The sequence below is a fragment of the Alligator mississippiensis genome, chromosome 6, assembly GCF_030867095.1.
Source record: "Alligator mississippiensis isolate rAllMis1 chromosome 6, rAllMis1, whole genome shotgun sequence".
Taxonomy (NCBI): domain Eukaryota; kingdom Metazoa; phylum Chordata; order Crocodylia; family Alligatoridae; genus Alligator; species Alligator mississippiensis.
The window spans coordinates 2,605,733-2,622,790 of NC_081829.1; the positions used below are offsets into that span (position 1 = coordinate 2,605,733).

The following is a 17,058-nucleotide window of genomic DNA, read 5'->3' on the forward strand; positions in this document are numbered from 1 at the left end:
TCCTCCACTGACTTTCTCTGTAATCCTAGTCGAGTCACTTAATTTCTCCGTGCCTGAATTCCCTATCTGTCAGATCAGGAAGGTAACATTTCCCTATCTGGCAGGGGTGATGTGAGGTTAAATGCACTAAGAATCATGAGATGCTGAGAGGTACTACAGGCAGGAGCCCCGTTTAAGTACCCAGATAGACACCCCGTAGCACTGCCCAACCCAAAGAGGCACTGGTGCTGCCGAGCTTTCACCACCGGCTTCCTCCAGAACTCCTCCTGCGGCTGGATCGATGCCAACTGAGTTCTGCAAAAGTGTGATACAAGTGCTCCTAGCCCTCTCGGATGCCTAGGATGTCACAATTACCTTCTGGCCATCGGCATAGGGTCAAAGTGGCCGCTCTCCAATTGGTGACATCTCTGTTTATGGTCTGTCGTAAAGCCAAGAGTGCGGCTGAACCAGCTGCCTCTTCCTGTTGCGGGGTGGAGAGATCTGCATTTCCTTGATTTTTATTCCCGGCTCTCCCTGTTAAATATTTTAAATCTACCACGAATCAATCTCTCTCCAATGGAGTGCTGTCACTTGCTGATTGAAATTGTATGCCAGGTTCTGCAGTCAGTCTCGGAGGTGAGAGAAAAGCTTGGTGTTTGCTCTGAGAAGTCTCCAGGCTGCCTGTGCCTGCTGTCAGAAACTGCCTTGTCTCAATTTTAGTCTAACAGACCTACAGACTTGGACTGGTAATTCAAAGTTAGGACAGAAAGGTGCTATCCCTGCACAAGCCGGTACGAATGGGAATGCCCGCATGGCTACAGAGTCTCTCCCTGTGCCTGAAGAAGGGTGCCTGTGCCCAAAAGCTTGCAAAGAACAATTTTTTCCAACTTTTCAGTTAGTCTAATAAAAGGTACCACATTTAACCTAGTCTGCACATGGATACAGACAACTTTCAATACCTTTCCTTGAGCTTCTCCATTTTTTATTTGAATGATGGGAGCACAAGCTTTAACACTTAGGCCCCAAAAGACATCCCTTATGTCTGTGTGAGAGCTACTGATTCCAGGAGGGTGCTGAGAATCAGGACTCCTGGGTTCTGCCCCCCACATCTCCCCCCCACCCCCCACCCCCTCAAAAAAAGGGTGCCACATAAGAAAGACCCATGATTGCTTTCCTGCCTGTAGCCAAAAAGTTTCCCATCAACTGACACCCACCCCGTATGTTAAGTAACTTGTACTAGCTGATTCTGTACATGCAGTTAGTGCGTGGCATCTACAGTCATCCTTACATCAGAGAATAAGGGCTGATTAAATTGGAGAGATCTGTACGGAAGCTGTCGGAGGGAGGAGGTGCTGGTGATTCTGGCTGTTCTCCAAGCAGCACCGGTTTCAAGCCCAACGATGTCTCAAGGCATGCTTTGAGCTGGTTATGAAACCGGGGGGGAAAACGCTAGCCTGGGGAACAGAAACACCCTGTACAGAAGTTTAGTGTGCGAAGAGGAGGAGGAAGCAGGGAAAGAGGCTGGAGGATCTCATTTCTAAGAAGTTTGCTGGCTTCCCCCTCCCGGGAACATTCCCATTTGTCAGTGATTTAGAGCATCTGTTCAGGACTGCAATGCCGAGCACGTCTTGCAGAAAGCCACATCAGGTTGAGCTGTTTTGAGGGCAGTTTTCAGCCTGGGACTTGTCAGGCATCACAAGGAGTCTGGGTGTCCGGGGCACATGTTTAGGGGGGAAAGACTTGCATCTTTTCAAGGCTGTGTGTGGATTTGCTGGAGGGGGCACGGAAGTATTCGGTGGAGTGGTAAGAGTCCAGGCACATATCGCACCCAACACAACCTTACTCCCACTGAAATTTTGGCAGTAGAGCAGTGATGGTACATCCTCCTTGGCCTTGTTTCCTGGGGTTTTCGCGCTGCATCAGAACAACAGGGATAGTTCCCCTTCCTTGTGTGTCATCTTCTAGCCTCGTAGCTTCCTACTGGGCCCCCTACACTTTCAGTTTAACTATGTACCCAGCTGCCTTTCCAGTGACTCTGGATAACAAAGCTTGCTGTTTTCTGGGCACCTGATTATGGGACTTGTTAGATTGCCCCCAGGTCGGACGGTATGGCAGGAGCCCCCACCCCAGCAGCTGGAATCGTGCAAGTTGTGTAATTCTCCGTCTTTGTAGATGCGGGGAGTTTCTGGCTGTGGGTGCTGGACAGAGTGGCAGGGCATTAGAGAGGCAGGATTGGGCAGGTACAAATTTCAGGTCCTGAGAATCGGAGAGACTTTATCCTTTTATCCGCTTGCTCTCCCCAAGGCCTAATATGGAACAGAGGCACTGGGGGAATAGTGAATTGCAATCTCCTGTCAAAGGCTTGTGCAGAGATCATTTTAAACCAATGAGACTCCTGGGTGGTGGGTAAAAATATTACTGCTATTTTACAGAAACAAAAAGTGGTGCAGAGAAATGAAGTGATTTGTCTACAGCTGGACAGGGAATCGGTGACAGATTACAGTTCAGATTACAGTCTTTTCTCCCATGCCTGAAGAAGGGTGCTTGTGCCTGAAAGCTTGCAATTAAAGGCATTTTTTTGCAAAGATCTAGTTGGTCTAATAAAAGTTATCGCCTCTACCACGAGTTCTGATTCCTTTACCTCTAGACCAATACGGCTACATCCTGGACACCTGACAGATTACAATTCAGGAATTCCTGGCTTCCAGTCCTGGGCTTATTCCGCTAGATCAGGTTGCCTGATCACCTGAGGTGGTGATCGAACTAGAAATCTAACCCGTGGTGACTAAATTGCTGCAGAGATTGCATTCAGATCCAGTGGAGTGCTGTTCTGGGTGTCTGGACATGGTGCGGGTATGGGCTGGCTACTGAGCATGTACTGAAGAGGAGACAGAGGGGAAAGGAGCCAAAGTTTGATGTCAAAATTAAAGGCCTGTTAGGAAAGTCAGACATCTTGAGATGGCTCTTGCCACAACCCTCAATTTCCCACTTATCTTTCTTGATTATTATTTTTTTTAATAACATTTTTCCCTTCAAACAATCATGTGATATTTCCCCAGGTGTAGGCTTGTGTGAGGTGTCTTAGTCTCCCAAACTAGCAGCATTCAAGTTGGTAGCCCAGCTGGGGACACATCAGGGTCTCAAGCCCACGCACGTTAGTTGAGCTCGGTGCTTCTTGCAAGTGTCTGGGACGTTTCAGTTACCCCCAGGGTTATAGCAGTGTGACCTCAGGGAGTGCGAGTACCAGTGTGACATCCTTGCATCCAGGATCACCACAATCAGACTGGGATTTTTGCCGTTTTACCAAGACCCAGCACCAGAGGCTGAGGATAATGCTACCTCCTCCTGTTTAATAATAGTGGTGTTTGGAGGCAGAGCGTTCCCTGAAAGATAGCGGGCGTGGGGAGAGAATGCAGCTTGACACCTTTTCTGGAGTCCTACCTGCTGTGTGCAGGGGAGATGTTACACACTTTGGCTTTGTCCATCTAGACAGAGCAAACCGTGCAATTAGCTGGGTACCGTGAATGTGCTCAGCATGGATCTCACTTAACTGGTTAATACCGAGGCCTGGTTTGGATCTAGAGTATTACTGCAGCATTTTCTTAGCAGCCAGTTGAAGTGTGTAGATCAGCCCTTGGTCACCACCAGCTTATGAGAAGATACTGTTAATAAGGCATCTGTAGAGCAATTCTATCCTGCATGGGAAGCCAAGACTTATCACACCCTTGGGTTTTGCCCCAGACTTGATGCTCGGGGAGAGCATTTCAGGTAAAACTTTTAAGATCATTTCTGACACATCCTTTCAGAAGAAAGGAATAAATTCACCTTGCCCTTACTCACCCTTTGAAGCCTCTGCTCACTCGTTTTTACCGTAAACAGCCCTGGGACCGTGTTAGCTAGCTTTGTCCATGAAAAATGGGTTGGTAGGATCATAGTCACCTCTGATTTCAGAGCTCCAGACAAGAGAGAGGAAGCTGACCTTTCAATTCAAATGGCTCTAGGAGACATGCATGCAATTCAGACCAACTTTATTTTCCATTTCAGTGGAATTGCAAAAAGTGAGTAAGAAATACAAATAATGGCTTAAATACCAAATTGCTGTAATAGTAGCTGTGGTGACGTAACTTGAGTGTCACGTGGTGGCTAATGGACCGGCAGCCAGGAGTCTCATCTTGGCCACAGGCCTGCTGTGGGGGCCTTGGGCAAGATGTTTTACCTGTGTGCCTCGTTTTACCTGTCTGAAGATGAAGATACTATGCCGGGGTGCTCTGCTTCTCTGTCCAGAAAGCACATTCCTGGATCTAAATTTTAAAGGGGCGTGAGATGCTGTTCTGCCCTGTGTTGGGAGCTGTTCAGGGGCATGGCAAAGCCTTTCTCCCTACACCTTCCATCTGGCTTTGAATGATGCTTTGGATGTGATTTTTAAAGCACTCTTGCTTCTACTCCTGGGAGCAACTTTGTCCCAGTCACCTTGCAGAGCTACACAGCAGCAGGCATGAATGCATTTCATGCCTACACTAAGGCTTAGATTGGGGAGAATTAGGCTATGTTCCCTGCCTTCCCTGTGTGAAGGGTCCCTTGGAGACTGTACCTGTTAGCTGGTACGCTTTTTTGCCCTGCCTCTCTTTCTGTAGTGTGAGACACTAAATCACCAGCTGACGCAGCGCTCCTCTTTGGTTGGAGCCTGTTATAATTACTGAGTCATCGCTGGTTTTTCTTTGCAGGATTTGGTCTTTTTGAATGTCTGGGTTAGGGCCGTCTAAATGGGGCTGTCTGGTGTACATCACCCACTACAGCCAACTGTCTCTCAGGGCAGCAGACAGCAACCAATACTTAAATAAATATCTGTATAATTGTGAGATTAGCTGTAAGGGGATCTGAGGTGATTACTGGGCAGATTAATGCTTTGCAAGCTCTCCTCCTGTTCAGTACAGACATGCAGAGTCCTGCGTCCTGGATAATATCGTGCTGCATTGGCATTCAGGAAGTTTGGGTGAGGCTTCTTGGGCCCTTTTACAGCATGCAAGGCAAGAGCTATTACAGAAATCCTGTGTTGCTGTATCCCAGAAGTTGTAACTCCAGCAAGCAGCTTTCTTTGATGGGGTTTGATTCTGTAGTGAAATATTCAGGGGTCTTTACCACCTGTGCTGTGGAGCAGTGACCAGTTCAGAACCCACACAACCAGTCAACATTACCCAAAGAGCTGCAGCTACATATACGCCCATCAGCGAATCTACATAGCGACATGCTTGAAATAATTGCAACTAAACGGCCAACTATTTCATAAAACAGCATGTTAGTAATGTATATATTTAAACTATTTGTGGCTATAGGAAAGATGGAGCAAACAAACAGATAAAACCTCCTTCTGCAAAGAGACATGGGTGATAAAGTGAAGATCTGCATGTGGCTTGGGACCTGCATTCTGAATGTCCAGCCCTAATGTCTATGAAGTCTATGAAATGTCTCAGCTGTAAAGGAATAAGAAAAGAGGTCCCAGCAATTTGAAGTAGAAAGAGGACAGCAGAGGAGAGTTCTGGGAGGATGGGTGCTGCAGTAGAGGATCAGGGGGATCTTTTGGTCCTATGCATGTATTGTTGGTTCCTCTGATTATAGATAGGATTTTCAAAAGTTCCCAGGTGGCTTTGGAGCCAGACCCCCCCTTGACTATAAAGGGGCTTTTGGTGTCTAAACCCCCCGGTGATGGTTGAAAACATTACCCTTCGGCTCCTATCTACTCAAATTGCTTTCTTGAAAATGAAACGTGAGTCTTTCCAAAATTCAGCCCGTGACTGATAGAAGAAGCACCGAGATGGGCAGCACTGTTTGCGGAGCAGCTCTACCAATACAGGATGGGTTTGTAGAGAGCAGCTTTGTTTTGGAGATGATGGCAGTGAGCGCGATTGCAGATGTCCAGCAGCTATGTGGAGAGGAAGCCAAGCGGGTGGGGTGGAGCGGAGAGCTGCATGAATGAGATGACTCAGGATCACGTAGTGTACAGGACGGCAGGGGGGAGGTCATTCCGGGCATGGGAGGAGGAAACCTGGGTCAATGTGAGGCCCTCTGAGCTGGCAGGGCATAGGCCAGGAGGGAGTAGGGCAGCCTTGTTCGTCTACTGGATGCCAAAAGCAGTCATCCAAGGAGAGCATACGGTGACCATCGTGCTCCTTTCAGACTGGGCTGGCTGATCGTGTTCGTAACGTGGGCTTCTTAAACAACCAGGCCTGGTCCTAGACGAATTTCCCTTGGTTAAATGGAGTGGGTTGCTCCAGCTGTCACGGCTGGCGTGGGCATCAATGGGACAGTGATAAGGAAACAATGGAATCACGTGGGATTCGCTGTTGTGACTTGGCATGTTGTACTCAATTGACTACATCCATGCTGCGCTCCCTTGGTCCTGCACGTCCAGCCAGGCTCTAAGGGAAGCCGGTGCCTACTGAATATTGGTTTAGCTGATTTTGCAGCTAAAAAAAACCCTGTGGCCTAGCCACTGGAGACCTGGGAGTTTAGAGTCTGGGATAATGGTCTTCAGCTCTGCCACTGGTACCCTGCCAGGTTTGCTCCAGGCCCGGCGTCTTGTCTATGGAGACTGTGAGCTCTTTGCAACTGTGCCTGTGCCTTTGCAGTGCTTAACGGTGGCTGGGGCTTCTCGGGGCAGTCAATGATGCTGCTCAGAAAGGAAGCAGAGAGCTGACCAGGGAATAACCCTCAGAGCTGTACCTTAACATGCAGAAGCAATTTGCAGATGACTGGTGGCAAGGAGCAAGAGCCCTGGGAAATATTGGTACAACTTTCTTTTTTTAAGCAGGAAGTTTATCTCTTTCACCCATTCTTCCTCTGCTCTTCAGCTGTGTTGAGGTCTTTGGTGCACAGATGTGTATGAAAAGCAATCAGCATGTTGTAAGCACTCTTGACTTAATAGAAAGATGATGAGAAACCACAAACCGTTCTGTGCCCTAGCAGGACTTTCTTGCCCTAGCAAGGCTTCCCTCCCAAGGGAGGGGGATTGTGAAAGATTCAGTGCAGCTCTCAGCTGGACTCCATAAATGATCCTTTTCTTAGCAGTTCTGTAGCTGCCGTGGGCAGTTTGGCAGAAACACCCAGACCTGGTTCACTTTGAGATCCCTTGGTGCCTGGGTGCATGGATGCCTTGGTTTTCTGTGACCCCGGGAGACTCTCTGCGCTGGTTTTTCCATCTGTGCTGTGGAGATAGTGCTTATTTTGCATGGGAGATGAAGCTGAATTAATGCCTATTAGTAAAGGGTTCTGAGATTTTGACAGGGCTGGTGCTGTCTAAGTGCAAATTATTATTATAATTAAGTTAAACAGTCTCTTCCAAAGCGGATGTATTGGTCTTTCTCACTCCTTTATCTGTGAATAATTCCCCTGCACACTATGATTTCTCTCTTGCCTTTTCTTTTTACACCTTGGGGGAATGTTGAGAGCTGTTGTCCATGACATTTCCTCTCTCGCTGGTCTATGCGCTGCTGGCGTTGGAACAGAGGGGGAGAGTCCACAGGGATCTCCAGGGAAGCAAAGAAACCTTTAAATTAATTAGAGCTTGGGCAGTGAAAGGTTTCAGACAGGAAATGCAGGATGTTTATGGAGTAGGGAAGAATGCGAGCTTGCATGTGCAGGAGGTGGGTGTCTGCAGACCAGGACAGCTCTCCTTGCTAAGCCCTCATGCCCACTACAAGTGAAATAGTCACTCTGTGGCTTTAACTTTTGTCTAGGATTTTCCAGGGCACGTTTGTTCCTGCTCATTTCCCCTCAAACTTGGATTGCTTTGGATCTCTGAAAGGCTGTGCTTTGAGACCCCCAAACTAAAGCTGTTGCAGTTTCGACCTCCTCTATTAAGTCAAGTCTTCAGGCCGAGGGTCCAGTGCTGGTGCCCAGTGATCTGCACTGGATCTACATTAAGTGGGTGAAATTCAAGATGCAGGTGTTAACCTATGATGTCCTACATGCTAACTGAATCCAAAGCAGAGCTGCAGCAAAGGTAGATAACCTCCAGGTCACTTCTCAAAGGTGAGGTGACTTTTCCATCACCTGCAGTTTGTTAGTCCAAGGTTGAGCATCTTTAGATGGACCACCACTCAACTACAGGTTACGGGCTAGATGCAGAAGTCATTGGGTGAGGTTCTTCGGCTTGCATTTTGCAGGAGAGCGAACCAGGTGACATTAAGAAACTGAATCAGTTCAGAGATCCTGCTGACAGCTAGACCTCTGATCATCAAAGGCCCTTGAGCTGACTTCCCTAGCAGGTTAACCTCAGCACGAGAACCAGGGAGTATCTCTGCGTGTGATGAGTCAGGGTCTGGAGGACAGATCAAATGGAGAAGCAAGCAGAGGAGAAATACAACCAGATACCAAGAGAGTGGGGGAGAGAATACCATCCTCACTGGGTCATAACTCAATACCGAGTCTGACATATTGAGGATACAGCATTTTTAACAGGCCACACTTTAAGTAATGCAGAAATGTAGCAAGAAGTGTTTGCAAACCAGTGTAACCTATACCTTCCTCCCAGAACCCCCTCCTGCTTTGAGCCGTCACACTTCCCCGTAAGATAGTTCCTCTGCAATTCTTGCAGCGATGCAGGAAGTCCTGAGTCTTCCCAGCCCATCTAGCCTGACCGCTACATGAATGGCTTGTTGGCATTGAGGGAGGAAACTTTAGAAGCAGAATGATAATGAGGAATGAATTACTGCAGCCGTCTTGTAAACATTTGATTCTCTTGCTCCCCGAGGCTTAATTTGTTCAAATAAAAACCAAAGCCCATCAGGAGTATGCTGTGAGAAGGTAGGTTTGCTGAGATGAGGATGTGCTTTGCTCTAAGTGCAGTGGCGTAAATCCATTTCTTCCCTTTCTCCACTCCTTGCCATTGCCCCCCTGGCTTTCAGCAATGTATTCTGATCTTCGTGGGCCTGAGTCTGCTGCTTTTGATTTTAGAGGGTGGGGTGGGGTGGAGACCATCACAGAATCCCATTTGCGTAGCACCAAAGTGACCAAATGCAACCCTTGAAGTGTTAGCTAGAAAGTAGACATTGGCCAAAAGTATACTGTTTTCTTTCCCTACCATGCTATTTTTGGAGAGCTGTTTAGTAGGGCTGTGCAAAGCTTCGGATCACTATTCAGATTCGGAGATGATTCGGAGGCTGAATCTACGAAACTGAATCGAATCGCTGGAAGCTTTAGGCTTTCTGAATCAATTCGGAAAAGATTCGGAGATTCGGCCGTAGGGTATAATGGGGAATCAATGAAATATCTATAACTTTGATGTCTTTTAGCTGATTCAGATGAAACTTGCAGGGACGGTAGCCAATGCTGAGAGGATGACGTGTGCAAGTTTCAAGGTGATGTGTGCAGGGGTTTTTGGGAAACTGCACCTTAAAGCCCTGGAAGCAAAACTCGCGTCACATGTGCGTGTTAAGCCGCAATGGGGTGAAAACTGCAGGGATGGTGGCCCCTGGTGAGGCCACAAAGCCTGCCAAGTTTCGAGGAGATAGGTGCAGGGGATTGTGGGGACCTGCACCTCAAACTGCGGACAAGCAAAACTCGTGCCATGGGTGACATTGCGTGTTAAGGCGCAGCGGGGTGACAGCTGCAGGGATGGTGGCCCCTGCTGCAGCCACGACGCCTGCCAGCTGTCGAGGAGATCGGTGCAGGGGTTCTGGGTTCTGGGGCCGTGCACCCCACGCTGCTGATAGACAGAACTGGTGACATGGGTGCTGTGAAACTGTGCCTGCCTTGGGGCACAGGGGCGAGGGGAAAGGACTATTGCAGGCCTGGATGCTAGGCTACTGTGTTACTAGTTACCAATCAATCATGGTTCACTCAGGGACCAGCTCAATACACAGTAGCTAGCTACTAGATAACCAGTCAACGAGCAAGGATTAACACCTACAAAACCACAGAGGAAGGAGAGGAAAGAATCAACACAGACAATCAACTGCCCCAAGACAGAGGCAGTCAGTTGCACAAGCACCCATGGCACGAGTTTTGCCTGTCAGCAGCCAGGGGTGCAGGGCCCCAGACCCCCCCTGCACCAATCTCCTCCACAGCTGGTAGGCTTTGTGGTTGCAGCGGGGCTTAGCATCCAGGCCTGCAGTAGTTTCCCCCGCCCCGTGCCCCAAGACAGAGACAGCCAGTTGCACAAACACCCATGGCACGAGTTTTGCCTGTCAGCAGCGTGGGGTGCAGGGCCCCAGAACCCCCTGCACCGATCTCCTCCACAGCTGGCAGGCTTCGTGGCCTCAGCAGGGGCCACCATCCCTGCAGCTGTCACCCCGCTGCGCCTTAACGCACACAGTGTCACCCATGTCACGAGTTTTGCTTGTCCGCAGCTTGAGGTACAGTTTCCCCCAAACCCCTGCATCTATCTCCTTGAAACTTGGCAGGCTTTGTGGCCTCCGCGGGGGCCACCACCCCTGCAGTTTTGACCCCCCTGTGGCTTAACACACACGTGACATGAGTTTTGCTTTAAAGAATTTAGGGTACAGTTTCCCCTGAACCCCTGCACTTATCTCCTTGAAACTCGGTAGGCTTCATGCTCTCAGCAGAGGCTACAACCCCTGCAAGTTTCATTCGAATCAGACAAAAAACAACAAAGTTATAGCTATTTCATTGATTCCCCATTATACCCTATGGCCGAATCTCCGAATAAGCTCTGAAGCTTCAGCCGAATTGAAGCGGAAAACTGATTTGGAGCTCCAAATCGAATCGCTGGCATCCGAATCAGCTGAATTCAAACCCGAATCAAATAGTTCCCTATTCGCACAGGCCTGCTGCTTCTTTTCTCTGGAACGTCTTTTCTCTGTAGATTCTTGGGTTTTGCTTAGTTATCACCATGTTATCGGAGCACCTTCTACTTAGCAATTAAGCAGGGGACACACTTGCTTTCTCATCCCCTTCCTTAGGGAAAGAAAAGTGCGTGGGGCTTTTTATTTTGGAATAGGTTTATGACCCAAACTGCACACACGTGCATTGCTGGATGTTCGACCTTGCCTTCTGCCACAGAAATGCACCCGCAGCAAGGCTTACAATAGTCCTTAGTGCCTGTGAGAGTTTGCTCCACATTTGTGGGCCGGGTTCCAAGAAAGCTCTCGTCACGTGCCTCAACTTCCTCCTCTATAAAATATAACGTGCACGGGGTTGTGATCCCAATAAAATGCTTGGAGATCCTAGCGTGGAAAGTTCAGCGAATGCAACGTGTTATTCGTAACTAGAATAACTTCCTGGGTGAGGAGTGACTCAGCCTTGCAACATCCACTGTTCTTTGTTTTCAGGCAGCATCAAATGTTGCAATGCAATTTTCTAGGGACAGCTCTTAAACTCAGGTTAAAGGTGGGGAGGAGGGAACAGTCTCCCTGTTTGCACCCAGCCTGTGAGAAGCAAGTTTGCAGAAGCAAAATCCTTCCTTCGGATCTGCGGTTTTTGGAAGTACTCAGCGTTGAGAGTCCTGAGGGACCAGGGAAGGAGGGTGGTGCGTGGCAGTTAATCGTTATGGATGAGGTTTCATCAGCACAAACCCCACCAGCCCACATTTGCACATATCTAAGCTTTTGCATAGAGATAATGGTATACAGAGGCGTGTCAGAGGCTCAATTCCCTTTTGAGAGCCCTTTTTCCACTGCAATCACAGATCCTGTTGGGGTTTGAAATGTAAATATCTCCCTCGTCTGTACTGCTGAGAGAAGGGAGCGTTGCTGGCTGTGCTTCACCGCCCTGGGAAGCCGAGCGGGCTGTATCCCAAGATGCTGCAGCTGGGGAAGACTCTGGGGGGCTGGTTTGGGTACCGCTGGCTCTGCAGATGGATGGGAGCGGGGCCTGAGGGTCGTGCACGTAGCTGCAGCCTGACACTACGTGTGTTGCTGTCGCTGGAAAGGGCTCGAGGAGTAGCAAGTACCAGAGATGCGGGGCTTATAACTGAGCTTGGGTTGACACTTGGCTCTCCGGGAAACCTGCATTGCCGACTGTGCTATTTAGTAGTTGCTCGGGAAGCCACAGGAGTGGTCCCAGTGCAATACTCATCACCTTCCACTCTCAATGAGACGCTGGTAGACCACGTCCCTAAAAGCTTTGCTGTTTTTTTCCTGCGCTGGCTAACATGGGGAAGTCTCCCTTTCCTGAAGAGAGCAATGGGGCTGCCTCGTTCAGTGAGTTTATTTATGGCCCATTAGCATGACTGAGGTAGGTTTTATGGCCGCTTATATTTAACCACTCCAGAGGCTTTGCAAAGGCCCAGCAGGCAGGATGAGAACTCGCATCGTGGGATAGAAGGCAGGGGGCCAGGACATGGGATAATTCCTCCGAATGGGGAGTAATTAGTCCATCCTGTTCCGTCATGACCCGTGTGTTGCAGTCCTGATTCCGGGAAATCATCGGGATCCAGGCTTCCAACGCTGTCCAGTAGCAGGGTGGAAAGCTGCATTGTCGTGACGTCTAGGAAAGCAGCACAAATTAAATTTCCACAATCACAGGCAGATATGCTGCATGGCTCCTCCTCGTCTAGCTATTTGTGGCATGCAGTGTGTGCTCCTGAAATGTGGGGGAAATGTGAGGGTCACGGCTAAGGTATTTGCAGTAGAGTTATGCTTAGTTATTCAGGCTTGAGCAGTATTTTACCAGTGGGATTTTTTTTTTTAATTAGGCCTTATCTAAACACACAAGCTGTCCTGCTCTTCAGATACCCTTGAAGTGATACAGTCTCCGACTAGGGATGCAGTTTATCAGCATAAAGCTCTTTCTGAGATGTCAAGGCAGGCAGGCCCTGCCAGTCTCACCCCAGATCTTGAGCCAGAAATGCTTTAGCAATGCAAGCCGGCCGACACGCTGCATCCACAAAGCAACTGTCACGTGGACACAGCTCTGCCCGCAAAGCCGTGCCTCGTACTGCGATAGTAAATCCACCCCCAAGCAAAACAAGCAACACTGATAAGAACACAGCTTTGCACACGTGACTGTTCACACTACAGACTTGCGTTGTCGCAGCCCTGTGGGTCAAGGACCCTATCTAATCTCAGTCCTGATTAGACAGTTCTGGTGTAGAACTAGCCTTGATTGGGTTTTTTTTTATTCAAGCATAGCTGCCTATATACTCTGATTTATGCCAATATAATTATAGTAGCAAAAAAGAATGGCACCTCTCGCTATTATAGATATACCAGTAACAACTGTAGGTTGGGCAGCCTTGGGGTGTGAAACCGTTGAGCTGATCTCAGCTCCGGTCCTGGGGAAAGTGTCCGTAATAGGAAACAAATTGTGGAATTAGCCTGTTCCAGTGCTTCAGGCTATCTAGAGACAATGCAGGATCTCCATCGTTGGAGGTGAAGAAGGGGTTACACAAATGTTTGCTAGGGGTGGTCTCTAGGCATGCTGGATCCTACCCAAATGTAAGGTGTTTGGACTCAATTTTGTGAGGTCCCCACCTGCTCTGAATTTGTGTTATTTCCCTGATAATTTAGCGAGATTCGTTGCATTGCAGTTTCTCTTCAGAATTGGGGGCCTCAGATCCTGGAGCTAGGAGGACTAGGCTGGTATCCAGAAGACTGTAGACAACTCTACAAGAAAAGAGCTATGGGAGAAGCATCTCCTGAGCTCCAGGCAGTCCCTGATGGGCGTATTTCCTGAAGCATCTCTATTGCCCTTTCCCACCGGTTGCTCTGGTCCTCTCCAGATTAGATGGAAAAGGTGTTCTCTGTACTGGGCTACAGTATCTCATTGGGTTACAACTGAAGGTTTTATGATAGCTGTTGGGCTGTGTAATAGCAAATGGATGCTCCTTGACACTTCCTTCCTCTCACCTCCCTTCCCAGGACCCCTATGGAGGTATAGGAGTGACCTCAATGCAGAACTGGAAATCAGGAGCTTCTGGCTTCTTGTGCAAGCTCTGACACCAACTCAGTCTGGGGCCTTGGGTGAGCCTCTTTCTCCTCTGTGGAAAGGGAAGGAAAATGTGGTGCGCAAAGAGTGGGATTGATTTGCTAACCACCGTCAAGTGGTTTGAACATAAGAGCAGTGCAACCGCCTTTTTGTTGCTCTAGTATTTCCAGCCCTAGAAGAAGAGCGGAAAAGTCTCCTTGTTTCTCTAGTTTGCAGGTTGTCTTGTGCTGGTGTACAGTAAGCGGGGATATTTCTTCTCCCTGCAAAACCGACCCAGCGCTCGGCGTGGGGATGACTTGATGCATTCACTAAAAGACTGCTGTGGAGACAAAGGTGCCATTGCAACAGTGCCAGGGGCTTGCTTGGCATGTGTCAGGGTGTGGAGTATCCCAGCTGCATAGACAGCGGTGGTGTATCAGCTTCTGGAGTTCAGCTTCACAGGCCTGGCTCGTGGGAGCCGTACGGCAACCCGCAGCTGTCCGCCTAGGTCAGCGAAGCTGTCTCTTCCCGGAGCCGAGAGCGGCTGTTCCTCTGGCACGGGGCAGAAGCACTGGTTGTCCCGTGTGTACGTCTGTCTCTGTATCAGATGACAGTCACGTGTGTCGGCTCGCTAACATTTCTCTCTTTTCTTGGCCTTATCTGCCCGCTGCAGGGTGATGCACTCAAGCGTGTCCCATGTTCTGAGAAGCGAGGGGGGCAAAAGAAGCAGGCCAGCTTGATCTGCATGGCCACGTGCTCTTCACTCAATCGTAACAGGAGAATATAGGGAGGATTTAATGGTTTAACCAAGACAGGCCTGTCCTGTCTGGGAGGAAGGGAGTCCTCAGTTTAGCTATGGCTGTGCTAATGCCCACAGCACCAGCCTGTTCTAAACATAGCTCTTGGGTGCATGGTCCTAGATCAGCGCAGCTGCCTGAGCGTGGCCCGTGTTTAGCTGATGCTCATTCCAGATTGATTCCAATTTAACACTATTAAATTGATTGAGCTGAATTGATGCAAAAATTGTTTGTTTGCAGTCTCACCGCAAGCAAATTGGGCACCTTGTATGCTGTAGGAAGCCAGTCCACCAAGGACAGTGGTCTTTGGAGCCTGTCATTTCTGGGCATCGCTGAGAAGTGCTGGAATAACGGAGGTCACCCCAAATTCACCCATTATTTTGTGGGTAGGCAAGTGAGGAAGGGTTTGAACTGGTCCAAACACGTTTGCTGAGCTAAATGAACAGACTAGCCTGTTTGGGTGAGAGTAATAAAGTGGGGAAAAACTGCTGGTGTCTGTTCAGGACTCATCTGTAATCTTGTAAGAACAAGCCACAAGTAAGATTTGCTGTCTGGTGTTTAATTGTATGCTGAGTGCTGAGGGTATCTGAGGTTCTTTCTGAGACCTGTGGTTGAGACTGCAATCAGTCTAAGGAACAGGCTTTGCATTTCTCTTTCAAACAGGAAATCTTCTTGTGTGGGCTTCCCATTGAATTAGTGGCTGCTAGATGTGAGCTTCAGGGGGGTGGAAAGCACAGGACTAGCCGTGCTGTATATTGTACGTTGACTAGCCGTGCTGTACAGTGCCCTCAGCCTCTGGCATCTCCAGAGCAGAGGACTTGGAGGCCTTTTCCTCCTGAATCTGTCTGCTACCAATACACTCCATGCCTCTGGATAAATTGCTTCTCCACCCTTAGTGCTTCAGCTACATTATTCACCATGGATGTAATCAGTGCAGTTTGATTGCATTAACGTGCTTAATGCTGAGACACTTTCATCCTTTTGGTCTGTGGACTGGAACAGGCTTTACAGGTGCAAACAAATTCAGCCCTGGAGACTGGCAAGTGCTCCCCTATGTCACAGATTCTCAGTTATGCCGAACATTGGCAGCTGAGCTGCCATCTCCTGATCCCCAGTCCTATGCCTTAACTGTCGTGGACACAAATGTCTCGGCCGATAGGCTTGCAAGCAGAAATCACTCGTAGGACAGTCAGTGGAGTAGTCCCTGCAGAGAGGTGAGAGCTGCGCAGGCTGGTCGGTGTTGCAAGAACCCACACTGCTTGCAATACCCCCTGCCTCCCCCAAGCATCTGCAGCAGGGCACAGCACACGATAGCTGTTTTTCTTGCTCTGAGCAAGGCTTTTCATTGCTGCTCTAATGGTGGGTGGGATGGGGGGGAAGTACTATGCTGCTGGCATTTTGCTCAGCTGTGGGACTGCATCTTATCCATCCAACACACAGTCCCATGCATGCCAGAACACAGACAATATTTCACAGTATTTCACATGCCAGCATGGGTCCTGGCATTGCATATGCATATGTATGCACAGGCATTTATAGGTCGTGTGACTCAAACTTCTGAGCTTGTATATTTTACAAGCTGGTCCAGGCAGTGGAGGGACTTGTGGCATGGATACCCGCGACGCAGGGCCCGTGGGAAGGACAATTGCTAGAAAAGTCCCAGCCTTCCTTGTAGGACTGGAAGGGACCTTTGTAGCCATCCAGTCCAGTTTCTTCCAGTTGCAGGTGATTCTGTTATTATAGCCCTGTTCGTAAACACATCAGGATTTTCTATCCCCTTATGCTAAGATGTTTCTGCTAAAATCATCCATCGTTGCATCTACCTGTTGGGAATATAGTAACCGATGAGGCTCTCGGGGCTTGGCAGCTGTGCTCTCTCTTAAAGAAATGCCCCAAGCAGGAGGAGATGATCTGGTACTCCCCGTGCCAGCAGCACTTTTCAGGCTCTACAGCCGTCTACGGAGCTGGGCTGGTGGTAACTATCAGAGCAGAGCTTCACTAGGAAAGGCAAAGCCTTCCTCACTTCCTTGCGGGGTAGAGGGCCCTGCCTGAAGTGCCGGAGAGACTGACTCACTGCCACAGGCATTCCTTTTTCTGTGACTCCTTGCACTGCTAGGTGAGCAATTAATGTGCAGAACAGAAACTCTCCTTATCTTGGTTTAGCCCCTGGTCCCAGGTGGCGAGGAAGTGGCACTTGTCCCGTGTAGTTCCTGTTGCTGTGGTGGGGAAGGAACTGCAGCCCATATGACATTTTCTCCCTGTCCAGATGATTTAACTGTCAAACTCAGCTGATTTCAAGATACTCTCTGTTCCCTTCCAGCTCTTGCACTAAAACACCTGCAAGCTTTTCCTCCCCCCGAACCCTGCAAAATGAGCCATTTTGCGTCTGTCCATGTCCTGCTGATAGCTGCTGCCTGTG

General features: G+C 49.0%; 1 protein-coding gene across 4 annotated transcripts in view; it reads left to right on the plus strand.

The window, feature by feature from the left end:
* Positions 1–17,058, plus strand: part of SLC9A1 (solute carrier family 9 member A1) — a 55,021-nt gene that overhangs the window by 11,069 nt on the left and 26,894 nt on the right. The window lies entirely within an intron of this gene.